The sequence below is a fragment of the Alexandromys fortis genome, unplaced genomic scaffold (assembly GCF_014885135.2).
Source record: "Alexandromys fortis isolate MF-2015 unplaced genomic scaffold, M_Fortis_MF-2015_v1.1 scaffold_97, whole genome shotgun sequence".
Classification (NCBI taxonomy): Eukaryota; Metazoa; Chordata; class Mammalia; order Rodentia; family Cricetidae; genus Alexandromys; species Alexandromys fortis.
Genome location: NW_026067981.1, coordinates 463,448 through 481,394, shown reverse-complemented (window position 1 = coordinate 481,394; position 17,947 = coordinate 463,448).

Below are 17,947 nucleotides of genomic sequence, written 5' to 3'. Positions count from 1 at the left end.
ACCCAATAACAAATGTTCCATGCTCATTCGGCGTTTGACAATTCCTCTCTCTCTCTCTCTCTCTCTCTCTCTCTCTCTCTCTCTCTCTCTCTCTCTCTGTATCATCTGTGCTCTCTTTCTTTTACCATTAAACAAGAGTGCTTTACAAGGTGTTCATACATCCTTCCCCAGGGTAGTTCCACAGAAATTCTTCACTCCACTGACATAGATCTGCCTGGTTTTCTTTGCTTTTTCGTTGTTGTTGTTGCATTTTTATGGCTAGCGATATGACTCCAGCCATCCCATTTGTACCCAGCCCCACTCTACCACTCAGAGTGAAATCTAAAGCCCAGGCTGTAACTGAGGGAACCAAACACCATCATTTTAGATGTCCTGCTTCTTGAAGCATGGGCTGACATTGTAATGTTTCCCTCAGTGGTCAAATCCCCAATTCACTCTCTGTCATGGCCTTGCCACAAACTAAAGATGCTCTGTCATTCAAGTGAGAATTGATCATAGTTTTCCTCTGCAGCTGTGTGTGCTTTGTGACAGGGTCTCACAGTGCAACACTGGCCAGCAAGGAAGTCACCGAGTTCTACCTGCCGAGTTTTCCTCCCAAGCAAAGGGATTAAAGACATGCAACGTCATACCAAGAATGATAGATATACTTGGTTTTCTTTTCTTTTCTTTTTTTTCAAGACAAGGTTTCTCTGTGTAGCTCTGTAGACCAGGCTGGCCTCCAGCTCACAGAGATCTGCCAGCCTCTTCCTCCCAAATAATGGGATTAAAGGTGTATACCACCATGCCTGGCTTTTGTCCTATGTATTTTTGAAGTCATACACATGAACTTGTATTCTTCTTTATTACCAACATTCTAGCTAGATCCCAGACAGCCTCCATCTTTCTGAATCTGGGTTTTGTCATTCACTAGTCTGTATTTGATCACTTGATTTTCTTTCTCTCTGTGATACACTTGTAGAAGAGAATAGGATCAGAAACCAAACCCCAAGACTCACCACAGCAGAGCACTCCATTAGATCAGAGATCCCAAAGGCCTTGTATTTAGCCTTCATTTAATTATAGAAAAAAATGTATGTACACATAGGAGCAGAAATAGCACACAAGCACTGATGACTCCTCCCACTCAAACACACCTTTGTCTACACTTTGTCAAATCTACTCCAATTGCAGCACTTGCTACCATCTTAAAGACACTGACATTTTATACTAAGTAATATGACTCAAAAATCCAAAGCAAATTCCTTTAACACATATCACTCTTGTCTTACTTACGAATTATTTAAAAGTCTTTGTTCTTTTCTCTCATTGATCCATATTCAAATTCTTCAACATGACTATTACACCAAGTGTTGCTAAATTTCCTTTCCTGGGAAAGGTGCAGACAGTGTCTACTTCCTCTTCGTAAGGTCCCAATAACAAACCTAGGTATGAGTCCACCAAATTCACTCTGGAGAACCGATGAGTTTATTAGGCTTCCTTCCAGAGCAGTGGGCAGGACTGTGTATACCCTCAAAGTGGCCACACTGGAAGATCTGCACCAACTCTTGATGGGGACTCCCCCCATAGCTTTGTAGAAGGAGCCATTCTCCAGGCATTGCCAGCCTATTCCTCTAGCCCCATGTGTACTTACGGCAGAATTAGAGACAAGTGTTTGGAAGGGATGGTTAGATACTCAGCTGAGGACTCCATAACCCTTTCTGTCTTCCCCTCTGTGAGGAAAAAACAGTTGTCATCAAGCTGGGCTGTGATGATCTTTTGCAAGCATGTCCAGCTGAATTCCTGAAAATGCTCTATGTCTGACATAAAAGATAGTCCTGTACAACAGCTCCTGTCTTTAAGTTCAAATTAAATTAAATTAAAATTAAATGTGTCATTAGCAGTGTGTATTTGCCTCATTACTTAAACTAGAACTGTACTTCAACATATTTCCATGGCATTGACTTGTTGAAAAGATCAAGACAATTGTTCTGCAAAATGCTGATGACCGAGCCAGAGATGAGTCACTGAGTTAAAGTGCTTGCCCTCCGGGCCTGACAGCCCAAGTTTGGATTCTAGAACCAATAGTGGAAAGAGAACTGACACCCCAAAGTTGTCTTCTGACCAACACACAAGCAATATGTCAGGCCCCTGACTGCACACATGATACATACACGTGCACATGCACGAGTGCTCATACATACACACACAAACACACACACATAAATAAATAATACTAAAGACCTCTTTAAATAGTACCCCTCTTCATGTGACTATATAGTCATATATAACTATCATTTAGAGTCTCCAGTGGGTATGAAGGAATATTATTATCATGGGTTAACACAGTCACAAGGGTCATATCACAGTTTTGATACTGCATACTTGTGTAGCTGATTCAACTACCTTGATGGGGCTTTGTTTCTTGTAATATATAAAACAGATAAAAGGTATCTGCCTCAATAGTAAGGTTCTATAAGGATAGATACAACAAAGTACTCAAGACTTCTGTTTGAAACCTCTTACCATTGGAGCAAACATATTTTCATATAACATTTGGAAATATGACCCTTTAAGTTAATGTCAAATCCATGTGGTGGTTTTTTTTAAGTTATTGCAGCCTGGGAGATAGCTCAGCAGAGCAATGCCTGCCATGCAAGCTTGAATACCAGAGTTCCAATTGCCAGCTCTCACACACTCAGATACACAGCTGAGTACATGTCTGTAACGCCAGCACCGGCTAGGGGTTTGACGGAGACAGGTAGATCCCTGGGGCTCACTGGCTAGTCAGCCTTGCCAATTGGTGAACCCTGGGTTTAGTGAGAGATCCTATGTTGAAAACCATCAAGGAAGATGCTTGATGCTAACCTCTGGCCTCCACTCTCGTGTATATGGACACAAATAAACACACACACACACACATACACGTCCCAAAAAAGTGGTAAGATAGGCATTTATTGAATACTTTATACTGTATCCACCATTAGTGAATTCACATTTCATCCTTATGTTACTCCACAGAATAGTATCATTATCCTTATAATATAAATGAGGAAACTGAATCCTTTTATATTGTTTTTATTGAGCTATACATTTTTTCCACTCCCCTCTCTTCTTCTCCCCTCCCCTTCTATCCTCTTCTGTGGTCCCCATGCTCCCAATTTTCTCAGATCTTGTCTTTTTCTACTTTCCATGTAGATTCGATCTATGCATGTCTCTCTTAGGGTTCTCATTGTTGTCTAGGTTCTCTGGGATTGTGAATTGTAGGCTGGTTTTTGTTTGCTTCATATCTAAAAACCACTTATGAGTGAGTACAATTATATTTGTCCGTCTGGGTCTGGTTTTCTAGATCTATCTATTGGCCTACAAATTTCAAGATGTCATTATTTTTTCTGCTGTATAATACTCCATTGTGTAAATGTACCACATTTTCCTTATTCATTCTTCCGTCAAGGGGCATTTAGGTTTTTTCCAGGTTCTGGCTATGACAAATAATGCTATGAACATAGTTGAGCACATGACCTTGTGGTATGATTGAGCATCCTTTGGGAATATACATAAAAGTGGTACTGCTGGGTTATTTCCTAATTTTCTGAGAAATTGCCATACTGATATCCAAAGTGGCTGTACCAGTTTGCACTCACACTATCAGTGGAGGAGTATTCTCTTTATCCCACATCCTCTCCAGTTGTCATCAGTGTTTTTGATTTTGGTGTAAGATGGAATCTCAGAGTTATTTTGGTTTGCATTTCTCTGATGGCTAAAAATGTTGATCATTTCCTTAAATGTCTTCCAGCCATTTTAGATTCATCTAAACAGAGTTCTCTGCTTAGGTCTCTACCCCATTTTTATTGGATTAGTTGTTCTTTTGATGACTAATTTCTTGAGTTTTATTTTTTTTTTTTATAATTTGGAGATCAACCCTCTGTCTGATGTGGGGTTGGTGAAGATCTTTTTCCATTCTGTAGGCTGCCGTTTTGGCTTGTTGACTGTGACCTTTGCTTTACAGAAGTTTCTCAGTTTCAGGAGGTCCCATTTATTAATTGTTTCTCTCAGTGTCTGTGCTGCTGGGGTTATATTTAAGAAGTGGTCTCTGTGCCAATGGATTCAAGTGTACTTACCACTTTCTCTTCTATGAGGTTCAGTGTGGTTGGCTTTATGTTGAGGTCTTTGATCCATTTAGACTTGAATTTTGTGCATGATGATAGATATGGATATATTTGCATTTTTCTACATGCTGATATTCAGTTATGCCAGCACCATTTGTTGAATATGCTTTCTTTTTTCATATATATAGTTTCTTTGTCAAAAATCAGGTGTTCATAGGTGTGTGGATTAATATTTGGATCTTTGATTTGGTTCCATTGGTCCTCCTGTCTGTTCTTATGCCAATACCAGGCTGTTTTCAGTACTGCAGCTCTGTAGTAGAGTTTGAAGTCAGAGATTGTGATGCCTCCAGAAGTTTCTTTATTGTACAGGATTGTTTTGGCTCTCCTGGGTTTGTTGTTTTTTTGTTTTTGTTTTTTGCTTGTCCATATGAAGTTGAGTATTGTTTTTTCAATGGGCATTGCATTGAATCTGTAGATTGCTTTTGGTAAGATTGCCATTTTTACTCTGTTAATTCTACCTACCTAAGAGCCTGGGAGATCTTTGTATTTTCTGGTGTCTTCTTCAATTTCTTTCTTCAAAGATTTAAAGTTCTTGTCTTACAGGTCTTCCACTTGTTTGTTTAAAGTTACTCCAAGACATTTTATGTTATTTGTGGCTATTGTGAAGGGTGATATTTCTTTGATTTCTTTCTTGGCCCATTTATCATTTGAGTAAAGGAGGGCTATTGATTTTTTTTTTTGAGTTAATCTTGTATCCTGCTACTTTACTGAAGGTGCTTATGAGTTGTATAAGTTCCTTGGTAGAATTTTTGGGGTCGCTTATGTAAACTATCATATCATCAGCAAATAGAGTTTGACTCCTTTTCTGATTTGTATTCCCTTGAACTCTTTTTGTTGTCTTACTGCTCTAGCTAGAACCTCAAGTACTTGGAGAGAGTGGACAACCTTGTCTTGTTCCTCACTTCAGTGGAATCGCTTTGAGGGAAACTGAGTCTTGAAAAGGTGAAATACATTCCCAGGCTCACACAATGTTACAATATGAACTTAAGTGTTATGAGTACTTAGCTGGAGCTCCTACTCTCTCTATTGTGAATAATACCAATTTTGTGGGTACAATATAATATCTAAAATGTCCTATTCACCAATCAGCTCATCCCTGTTGGAGTTAATGTCCAAAGGAGTAATTCATTCTTTTGAATCCTCCTCCTTCTGTGGGATAAGACTGGCCACACGCCAAGGCAAACCAAGCCTCATCTTGTTGGTTTTTCCCAGGATGGGAAACACCACATGCTTGCTGCAGCCAAATGTCTCCCTGTTCTTTCAGCCTGTCAGATCCTCAGGCTTACCAGAGTATCTCATGTGTTTGGAATGGGAAGGCAAGAAGGGGTGAGGTGAAGCATGGTATTGGCATGATAATTGCCATTCAGACAGACAAGGCTTGAGGGAGGAAAATAGAGGCTAGGGTGACCAATAGAATGGCAAAGTTATGGTTTCTTTTATCAAACAGTCTGGTAGGCTTTGAACCAAAACCAAGTGGAGGAATGTACATATGACAAAGGGTGTTTGGAAGCATGGAAGACAGGAATTTATAATATTGGACATATTACCTGTAGTGAAGGCCACTGTCTGGACAGGGTTCAAAACAATAAATTTTGCCTGAGGAGGAGAGTCTGGTAACAGAAAAATAGGAAGCCTGGAGGTTCTGAGTGTGACCATATCATGATCTATAGAAAAGGGATATGCAGTTATTGTTTTCAATGTAAACATAGTATATTAAAAAAATTCTTATGTTCACCATCTAAGATGACGAAAGAAAATCTGAACAAATTAGTTTTAGCTAGTAGGATTACAGAAAATGAATTAGAACTAAAAACTATTAATTATTTTTACATATTAGTGTTTTTTAAACAGCTCATGAAATTTCTAAAATAAGTCACTTGGTTGCAATATTCAGATTCCCTTGAATATAATAAAAAAAGTTGGTATTTGGGGGCAAACTTAGCTGTCAGAAAGGACAATGAATCAGTCTAAGGTTTCTCTCCATCTGAGTTAACTCATCCTTTACTAAAAACAAATGCAGAAGACATTGTACTGTTGACATTACACAATAACAAATGCAAACATTTTCTACCCTTAAGACGCATGCGGTCTAACTGGATGGTAAAGATGAGCTAACAGACAGCCATGATTAATGTGAGAAACGCTGTCATCAAGGCAGTGCGGCAGCGAAGAGTACTTACTGTCTAGCCTGCCTACAGAGACAGGGAGAGCAGAGTCACTTCCTGGAAGTCCATAAACAAATTTTAAGGAGTACTTGAACTGGATATGGTTCAAAGGAGCAGGCTAGTCAGAACTGGTGAACCACACTGGCTACAAGCTTGGGCTCTATTCCAACCTAAGTTCCAGTAGAAATGGTACACTCTCTGGCCAACGACATTCTGCTTTTCATCTTAATGTCTTCATCCATAACATCAAGATTGCAATATAACACGTAGCTCATAGGAGTACCCTGAGGATTAAATAGAATGACTATTTTATAAATTACTTTAGAATTAACTTTCCTCTACTGTGAGTGATACCCAGGCTCCAACATAAGAAAAGAAAGGTTCAGTCTCCATGGTCCCATGGTCCTCCTGACTGTGGTAAGGATCAATAGAAATAAAAATGCTCGTCTCATGGTAGCCAGGAGATAGGAAGAAGGGCCAGAGTTCCAGTGTCATGTCCCCAGTGGCCTAACTTCCTCCAAGTTGGAATGCTAAAGGTTCTACCATGTATCCACAGCTAAAAAAAGGACTTTACTTAATACACAGGTGTTGGGGGGGGAGCAAGTTCTGGATTCAAACTATATAGCACTTGGTACTTAACTCTAAGTTAATATAAATTCTTTATCTTAAATATGATTTACCCTGATGGATCTGAAATTATATTTGAATATAACTTAATTATGATGTTCCCTTCCTGGGTTATCAGAAGGCCTTTGATCTCTTCATCCTGTAGGCTACTAGACAATAAGGTGATATTTTAAAAATTTGTTTGGTGACAATATTTTCTTCTATTTTAGATAGATAGATAGATAGATAGATAGATAGATAGATAGATATTGGGTTTTTTTTTTTTTGAGACAAAGTTTCTCTGTGTAACAGCCCAGGCTATCCTGAAACTTGCTCTGTAGACCAGGCTGGCCTCGAATTCACAAAGATCCACTCTGCCTCCCAAGTGCTGGGATTAAAGACATGTGCCACCACTACCCAACTCACACAATGTATTTTGATTATGATTTTCCTTCTCAAATCCTCTTCACTTCCCTACCCACTTAGTTTTATTTTTCCCTCTCTCTCCTAAAAAAAAAAGAAAAATAAATAAATATATAAAAGCACACACACAAAATCCCACAAAACATAACTTAAACAAGGAAAAAATTAATAAGACACATGCTCCCCAAAAAGCAAAATGAGATGAAAAGTTTCCAAAAATATCATCTAGATCTTTTTGTTTTAGCCAACCACTCTTGGGCATGGGCCTACCCTACCATGTGGTTGGTATACTCAATGAGACTCCATTGGAGAAAACTGATATCTTTTTCCTTTGTCAGTCAGTATTAATTGCAGGTAGCTTCTTGGTTAGGGGTGGGACCCCATGTCTACTCCCTGTCTCAGTGCTGAGACCCCATCTGGCTTGAACCTGTGCAGGTATATATATATATATATATATATATATATATATATATATATATATATATATATAGTCTTACTCTTTAGCCTAGGCTAGCCTGGCATTTCCTATGTAGTACAGGCCAACCTCAAACTTGACTATCCTCCTACCTTAGTCTCCAGAGGGCTTGAATTATAAGGAACCCCTATGCCTAGCTACAAGATTGTTTTGATTATATTATTGTGTGTGTGTGTGTGTGTGTGTATGTGTGTGTGTGGTTTAACAAGAAGTTATACCAACCACGCTGCACTTCAAGCATCCAGGCATTGCTCTGGGAGCTATTGATATTGTACAGTAACAAATACAGCCATGTTCTGTCCTTCAGAAGTCTGAGCTCCAGTTGAACCACTGTAAGCTAAGGATAGCCATAATGGAATGTGAGCACTGTGGTAAAGGCAGTACAGGACAATAAGAGAGACTTCTAGCCTGTGCTCTCACTCATCCATGGACTCACTGCATCAGCATTTGAGTTCCTCGGATATACCAGATACTATGTTTCATGGCAGGCCTACAAAGATGACTTTTACGTAATGTTTTTCCTTTGCAGCTGACAGCCTAAGGAGAAAGACATAAGATGCATTACAACACGTACACTGTATCAGAGTACAGGTACCATTCCAGATATGATTAACACTGTGTAACTGGCAAGGTTTTATTAAGGTAACCTTCTAGCTAGGCCTTAGGGGAAAAATGCCTAAGTCAGCACCTGAGTCAGGGGTGGGGAAATTCCAGAAAGAGGAGGCTGCTTTCCAAGATCCAAGGTACTCATTAAGTACATCCAGGGCAAATGGCACAGAGACTGGTTCACGTTATTTTTGTAAAGACTTCTTATGGTTTAGAAAGCTCATACATAGCATTTTTTAAAGTGTATCTCCAGCATCAACCTGAAACCTCTCTGCTCACCGTGTGCAGGCTCCTCTTCCTCTGCCTTTGTCACGCCCATAGGACAGGTTGCAGGAACCAAGAAGGAATGAAGCAAAGCCTGCCCTTTAGCTCTCGGCTTTTTCCTAGGATCCACCCCTTGCCTGCTCCCTTCCCCTTACTCATCAGCTTCCTCCTTTCTGACCCACTTGGCACCACTGTTGACTTGGCTCCCACTTCTAGTATCTCCAGAGATTATTCCCCACTCAGACTATAAATCAGCCAATAATAATTGGTATGCCTATCAGTCAAATCAGTGTCTCATTCCTTTCTCAAATGGTCTCCTTCCATATCTCTTTTCAGTTACTTTTCCCATTGCCGTGGCATCTTGATTTGCACCCATCTTGCTTTTCAGATATAAAATGCCATGCTTTCCAAATCATTGCTATGTATTGCTCAATCTAGCATTCCATCAATTAAAATATGCAATATTATTTTATTGCTAGTGAAGAAAACTGCCCAAGATGACAAATTTAGTAAGAGATCTTATATAAAGCTTAGAAATCTGAAATCTATGCTCATAATATAGATACGTATGTACATAATATGAGAGAGAAACTCACCAAAGGACAGAAAAGAACATCTTATGTATCTCCATATGAGAATTTAAGTTACAAGCTGTCATTCATGGCTAAGGATGGAGCTCATTGGTGGAGTGCCTACCTAGTGAGTACAAGGCCCCAGGTCTGACCTCTGGCCTAGCAAAACCAAAAGAAAACTATTTTTTAAAAAAAAAAAAAAATAGCCCACCATTCCTATGGGTAGTAAAGTTTATGGATAGTCTAGGTCAAAGATCTTCAACTTAATATGAAGTGGTCTCAGAATGTCAGAAAGGCGGGTGGCAATAAAAGCAAGTCCTCAAAACAAAGGTTTACATTGTCCACACCAAAAACTCCTTCCTCTAGCTACAGTCAAAGCCTTTCATGTCTAACACAGCCAGATGCCAGCCATCTGTAAGATTTCATTGTGGAGAGGTTTGGGCTGTGATCTCCCTTTTGTGTGTCAAGATGACGAGAACAGCACAGTGTCTATTGTGACTACTCTAGTGCTCTAGATCAAAGAAATGGCGGCTTAGACATTAACAAATCAACCATATCACCAAGGTGTTCATCTAACTCCCTGACAGTTGAGAACTCTTTGGCAGCTTAGGGTCACCTTTCTTGGATGGTAGCTTTCACCAAGCGCCATCAGGACATCTATAGATATGATCATACACTGATGGCGATCTGAGCCTTGAATATAGGCAGAACTGTCTGAAAGCTCCTAGGCTAATTCTAGGCTTTGTAGCTAGAAATGGCAAATGCCTGCCAGCTGTAGTGGTGGTTGTTTAATACCAGAAATCAGAAGGCAAAGGCAGGAGGATCTCTGAGTTTGAAGCTAACCTGATCCAGCTGTGAGTTCCGGGGCAGCCAGAGCTACACAGTGAAACCCTGTCTCAATACACTAAAAACAAATGCTGCAGAGTATGAGAGGGGACAAAAAGGTGCTGGAAAGCAAGGCCTAGATGGAAAGTATAAAATTCTAGATTGTTCCATGTAGGAACTGCAGGGATCATCCAGTGAAATTCCCAACTAGTGTCTGGAAGGACTGTGAGCTCTCTAGTGGTTCATATGGCTCATGCCTTTGCATAACTCAGGTGCCTGTTGCTATCACCTCAGAGAAACCACTTGGCAATTTATGTGTAATAACCCACCCATCTCGGATGCTTCCTCCCTTAGTCTACATGTCTTAGTCATAGTGCTTATCACTAAAGCTGCCTGAAGTCATCAGTGAACTCTTAAGACAAGGAAGATAAGGGCCTGGTTCAGGTCTATGAACCTAGCCAAAACAGTACCTGACCCCAAAATATTTGTGAATGAGTAAGTGGAGAACAAATCCGCAAATGACACAAGAATGGCGGCTGTTCATTTTAATTTCAGAAAAGTTAAATTTCACGATGTGACGTTTACACCGTGCTGGCTTAGGTTTCATTTTCTCCGAGGAGAAGGCAAATTTGCTCTAGTGTCAGAGCGCTTAGCTTTGTGCCTACGTATGCACAGGTCCAGAGAGCTATTTGCTGCGTGACTGCTCCTTATATGTCCCTTTATAAGATTCTATTCCGGGGAAAGAATTGTGTCGCCATTAGGGGACCTATGTGATATTAATCAAAAATAAAGAGAAATGATGAGAGATAGAAATAGCTTGTAAGTGATTTGAAAAATGGAAAGAGATGAAAGATTTAAGACATTATTTTTGAAGTTAGAAGTCGGAAGCATCCTATAGCCACTTAATGGAAGATCTGACTAAGGGTAGCCTCCAAGTCTGGGGCCACTTGTGGTACCACGCCTCAAACATCAGAGGACACCTGCTGTGACATGAAAATGTACCTACCACCGAACAATCAAACAGTCGGCAATGGGGGTGAAGGGGTGGGCAGGGAGACACACAGTTTGGGCTGTTGCTGTGCAAGCTTGAGCAGTCAGTACTACAGTGCTCATCACGGCCTGGCACTGTGTGGGAAATGGATGAGACAGAGATGACTAAAGCTTTGTCCTGTAAGACAAAGGTGTCATTGCTGCTGCCCTATGCAAAAACGCTATAAATGATATCTTCAGAAAGTCTGAATGATGCGAGCTTAGGAGCAGCTAAGATTGGCATCTCCCTTTGAAACCTTTGTGAAAGGTACATCCTGTCTTTCCAGTTCAAGTCGACTGACTGTCACTAGGGGGGTAAGTGATGACTGAGGTGCTGGTGTCAGTCAAGGAACTGGTTTGTCAACTCTTGGGATCACGGGAAAGGAGGTCAGGATTGCACTATTGGGGATGAGCCCATTGAAGTCGGAAACAAGATGCATGCTAAGTAGAGAGAAGAAGAGGAAGAAAGGAAACATAGACCTGAAGAAGAATGCAGTCATGGGAGCACATGTGGAAATAACTACAAATCTCGCTTCCTGTAGCTCTCCGTGCAGTGCTCTACCTAGGAATGAGAACGATGGGTCCTGACAGTCACAGAGAACAAAGCTCTTCGGTCTATGACGCTGAACACAACTTATTCCACTTCCTCTGCCAACGTCCACTCCCTTCTTTCCCTCCTATAGTTATTATTTTGAAAGTGTAGTCCTATTTTATCTATAAAAACGCCTGATCGCGAGGGGTTTTCAGACTGAACGAGCGACTTCCACTCCAGCTTCATGTCCACAGTAACTCCTCCTCAGGTACTGGGTCTGAGCTCTTAATGTATACTAGGAGAATGTATACGTTCTTTAGATGGGTAGGTGTGTAGAGCAAATGGCACTGGGTCATGAACAAGTAATGAATAGACTTTTCAGAGAATCTCTAAAAACTGATGTTTCTTTTAGAAATATTTCTGTTCCCGATTCTCTAAGTGATGTGATTCTTTGGATATTGTTAAAAGCAAAAATGCTTGCTTTCGCTTAAGAAAGTTACCACAGTTCAGTAATTCCCAAGTAGACCTGTAATAATATGAGCCAAAGAAAGACTCATTTGTTAGTCAAAGGGGTTCGGGAGTAGGAGGAAGTGATAACTGTGGCAAATTGCCTCAGTCAGGTGGCCCGGCATGAGAGTCAAAGCAGCTAGCCAGCCAGTGCTGAAAGATTTCAAGGGAAATGGTGTTTTCAGATTACCTGCAAGTTGGGCTGGCAAAATGGCTTGGCTGGTAAAGGTGCTTGTCTCCCATCTTGATGGCCTGACTTCAGTCCTTGGGATCCACACAGAGGAAGGAGAGACTTGATTTCTGCAGGCTATCTTGTAACCTCCACATGTGTGTCCACTAACAGCCCGAACCCCAGCTCATACATTCATGGGCACAGGTGCATGGACACACACTAAATCAAATGTAATTTAAAAACTTATATGCACGTTGTCAGCCTGGGGGAGACGGAAGTGTTCGGAGAGATGAAAACACTACATACTGCATTGAAAGAATACCAATGACCTTGAGATTCTCCATTTTCCGGAAGTGAGCACCTCAGACTTAAGCATGCCTCTGTCTCTAACTAGCATGGCACCTGGCATATAGCAGGTGTTCAGCAAAATATCATTAGATGATTGAATAAAAATATTCAAGATTCGTGAATGCATCTCAGGAGCTATGGATATCCCTGTGATTCTTAATGGCACAAAATTTGCCCTCCAGGAATAAAAGAAATCCTTTTTTTTTTTTAAACTTTTAATGAGTTCTCATGTAACCATGATTTGATTTTTCAGAGTTGTGCTCCATATTAACTAGAAATTTATTTCAAAACAACTGGCTCCAAGTGAGATAAAATTATTTTCCCATTTCATTGCCCTATTTAAAAAAAAAAAAGACAGATTATTCTGGAATCTGGGGACTGAGCCTAACTAGGGACATTAGCAGATTATCAAAGGTCAGCACTGAGACAAAGGAAAGTACCTTGCAGAGTTGGCCTCCTTGAGGGAGCACATAACTTCCACTGAAGGGTAGAAACAGAAATCCAGCTCACTCGGAATTTTCTAGCCCTCCAGACATAGAGTTGAAACCTGGAGGGAGGAGGGGATTGCAAAGTCACAGCCCTAGTGTAGGCACGAGAACATTCAAACACGCTAGTTTAACACTGGGACAGTAAGGAAGAGGTAAGCGCTGGGGTTTAGCATGTTACTGATAAAGAACAATGGGAGACATGCAGCTATGTGGGTGTGTTTATAGTTTAGTGGCTGAGAGCAAGGTTGGTGGTGGAAGTCCATGTGGTTTGTACCTTGACCCTATCCCTTAGTACTACTATGTGGTTTAGGGCAAGGCTTCTGTGAGACCACATGTCTCATATTAGGAAAATTGCTTAAAACATTGCCTGGTATATAAGAAGTGCTCAATAAATACCAGCTTATGCTACTATTGTTACTATTTTTAAATGTTCTCTTGAAGTTCTAACAAGGCTAATATTTGCTTAAAATACTTCAGAAGTTCCTCATTTACCCCCAAGAACTTCAAGTTCTTAAGCACAGCCCACTGGGGGATTCCAGATGGCCTCTTCTCACCCTGTCACTCTGCTCAAGCTCCCGTAGGGCTCCAGCTTCACTTAATGCTCTTTGAGACGACTAAACACTCTATACATTATCCTCTTACATCACTATACACTCTATACATTATCCTCTTACATCACTATACACTCTATACATTATCCTCTCACATCACTATACACTCTATACATTATCCTCTTACATCACTATACACTCTATACATTATCCTCTTACATCACCTACACTTACATCACTGTACCACTATACACATCCTCTTCCTTCTGCTGGAAACTGTAGTAAGGAGGGGCTGCTGGTTGGTCCGAGCTGCCTGGCTAGCTTACACCCCAAATAACCACACAGAAACTGTATTAATTAAATTACTGCTTGACCCATTATCTCTAGCATCTTATTGGCTAACTTTCACATCTTGCTTTAACCCATTTCTATTAATCTGTGTATCACCACAAGGTTGTGGCCTATCAGCAAAGGTCTAGTATGTCTATATCCGGTCGTGGATCCATGGCATCTCCTGACTCTGCTTTCTTCCTCCCAGAATTCAGTTCTGTCTTCTCCTCCTACCTAAGTTCTGCCCTATCAAAAGGCCCAGGCAGTTTCTTTATTCATTAACCAATGAAAGCAACACATAAACAGAAGGATCTCTTACACCATTTCCCCTTTTCTGTTTAAACAAAAATGAAGGCTTTAACATAGTAAAATTACATATAACAAAACAGTTATCAAGCAAGAATTGCAGTTACAACATTTATATCTACTTTATCTTTTAACATAACTAAGGACCACTATAACTATAAATTCTTCAACTCCATCAAAGGCTCCAGATGGATATATTACCTAAGTAAATAGGAAGTACATTGTAAGCGACTTCCAAAATTCTAGAATTGACAGAGACATCTTGCTTCCTGGATAGTCACCCAAAGTTCTTCTGTACCATTGGGGCATCCATTTCCAGCCTACAAGTCCCTAGTATCCAGCAGACTTTTCCATGAAGCAGGAAAAGTCAAAGACAGTTCAGTCACTTTCTTCTGTATTTTGCAGAATGTCTCGCAAACTCTTTCATGAAGCAGGAACCCCGAAGGATCAGGAAACCCTTCCCCCTCCTTGCCTGGCTGATAACTACTTTTCCATAGACCTGCTCAGACATCACCTCTCCCGAGAGTTTCCCTCCCACCCCTAACAGGATCAGCTTGGCTTAGGTACCCCTCCCACAGGCTATTACTTGCCATGTCCCTCTGCGCCACGTCCCTTATCTAACTCCACCAACACGTTTTCCTTCTCCTTCTCCTCCCACAGCATCTTTTTTTCCTCCAAAATATCATCAGTAAGAATCAAGAGAGATGCTGCAAAAACAAATTCTTGGACTTTTAGAAACTTTTAAAATAAGAACTTTAAAAGATGAGGAGACTTTAGGATGAGAGGACAATGGCTTGAGATGGTTCCGTGGGTAAAACGCTCGCCTGGGAAGTATGAGTACCAGAGTTCGGATCTCCACATAAAAACTGTGCAGGCATACCAGCTGCCTATAATTCCAACATTCAGGAGACAGGATTCAGGGGTATCCTGAGGCAAGCTGCCTACTAGACTAGCTCATTGGTGAACCCTGGGTTCAACTGAGAGGCTGTGTCTCAATAAATAAAGCAGAGCACCATTGTCAAAGAAGCTGAATGTTGACCTCAGGCATCCACATCTATGGGCACACATGTAGCATAAACTCTCTGACGTACACACGTGTACCTACACACATATAAGCACACCATACACATTTACACAAATATAACAATTTCTAAAACTGAAGGGTCTTAAAAATGAAGTGATGTACAAGATTTAGCATAGTAAAGAATTGGGGCCCAAATAAAAGCAATCTGGGCTTCCATCGTGTCTCCACCCTCTTGGGAGCCCCTCTTAGCCACCCCCCCCCTCCCGCCTGGGCCCTTCTCTCCCCTTTACCCATGTGAGGGCCTGGACTCATTTCCTTTCTATTTCTCCAGCTCTCCCGCAGTGAGAGAAAATGTCAGGAGTCACATTCTTCAGTGACCTAGGTTTTGAGGCTGTTACATGATCCTGCTGCATTTCCTGTGAGCACCCATTAGCCTGAGTCTGATCCTCAGCAGGAAATTCTGGGTAGTCAAGATCTTAGGTCCTTCTAAGCAGCTTAGGATGCTCAGTGGTAAGCGATGCCAGGGTTTTCCTGATCTAGACAAGGCAGAGCCTGTGGGTCTGACTAGCAACCCTGGATTACTATACCCATTGTCTTTCCAGCCCCTAAGCAGCCCACAGGGCCCCAGGTAATCCTTTAAGTACCTCAGGGATGGAAACACCAATAAGCTACACACTGATTAGAAACGTGATAGTTCAAGGTCAGTCAGCTCCTCAGGGTAGAAGTAGGAACCCAAGAGGAACTCCAGCCCACAGGGGTACTGGGGTCTTAGAATACTAGCAAGCAGCTGCTGTTGCTGCTGCTGCTGCTTCTCTTTTGTTCTTTGGTATTTTCCAGTCTGACCACAGAATAGAAATCAAAAGTGGATCAATAGGCCAGCTAAAGACAGAAATCCCACATCTGAGTAAGATTTTACAGTGAACAAGTCATGAGTGACCTTCGTAAAATCTTTACGAACTTGTTCCTGCAAGCTGCCAGTAACTTAGCACAAACAGAAGCCCCAAGCTACCCAAGGGAATCCCCGTTTCTTTCTTTGGCATTTAAAAGCCTCCCCGGGAAAAAAATCCAAAAGTAATATAGGAGAAAAAGAGGAAGAAAAATTTTAAGGTGGGTTCAGTGCAGTAAACCACTTGCCCCATGAGCAAGAGGACCTGGGTTTGGATCTCTACAGTCACATAAAAAGTCAGGTGGTGTAGACCTGCAGGCTGGAGGTGTAGAGACAAGCAGAGAGACCTCTGGAAACCACTTCAAAAAGACAAGGTGGAGAAGATAGAGGACAATACTTTGACATCAGCCTCTGGCCTTCATACACACGTGAAAACACACACATGTTGTAGAATATTATTTTAACTATGTAAATATTGTCACATTGGTTCATGCTGCAGAACATTAACTGTGAAGGTGTGCTCTTTTGTTTATGCTACACTTATTTAATGATGTAAGGATGTGTGTTTAATTATGCAAAGATGTGTTGCGTTTGTTTCACCCTGACTGCCTAAGGCACCTGATTGGTCTAATAAAGAGCTGAATGGCCAATAGCTAGGCAGGAAAAAGGATAGACCTGTAGGCCCATATTTCGGTATGGCACAAGAGCCATTAGCCCGGTCTGAGCTGATCATGTAACTCTGCAGACAACCTGTCTCTGATTAATAATAGCCAGGGTGTGCTGCTCCTAGCTTCTTTTGTTATAAATGTAGATCTCCTAAGAAGAGATGTTGACTGAAGCTGATGATTTAAGGGTTTAGAGGTTCAGTGCTTCCTCCCTTTGTAATTTGGAGGATGTCTTATATAGATGTTAATTCATGGCTTACCTGACTGCTAGATGCAGACGGACGTGACTTGAGCTGAGGCACCTGGTTGCCTAGGTGATGGCCTAATGTCGTCATTCCCCACCCCACCCCCCGCCCTGTGTGGATATATAAGATGTCTGGAGAATAGAAAGAGAGATCTGGCCTTTCCATGATGACCTTGTAAGCTGTGTCAGTTTTATTCCTCGCGACTCCGTTCCAGCCGAGTTAGGGAATCTGTGTTGGACCCACACGGGCTCCGACATAGACTGGATAGCAGGCAGAGAGACTAAGTAGGAGGAGAAATCTAGGCTCTACAAGAGGAATAAGAGAAGGCAAGGAAAAGGGACATACCCAGGGCAAAAAGCCAGGCAGACACCAGATAGACAGACAGACAGACAGTCAGACACAGACAGACAGACAGGCAGACAAGCAGTGAAAATAAGATATACAGAAGTAAGAAAGGTAAAAAGGCGAGAGGCAAAGGTAGATAAAGAGAAACAGATTAAATAATGTTAAAAGAGCTAGCTAGAAACACGCCTAAGCTAGGCTGAGTATTCAAAACTAATAAGAAGTCTCTGCGTCATAATTTGGGAGCTGGCTGGTGGCCCAAAAGAAGAAGTCTGGTGTACACACACACACATGTGCACTCACAGACTGGCGCATACATACTTGAGGGCAAAGCAGATTATTTCTAATTACTTGAACACTGATTATTTGTGTCATTTGTGTCACGCCAAGAACACTTTTTTTTTGGCCAGGATATGGGCAATAAACATAAAAGTAAGTAGA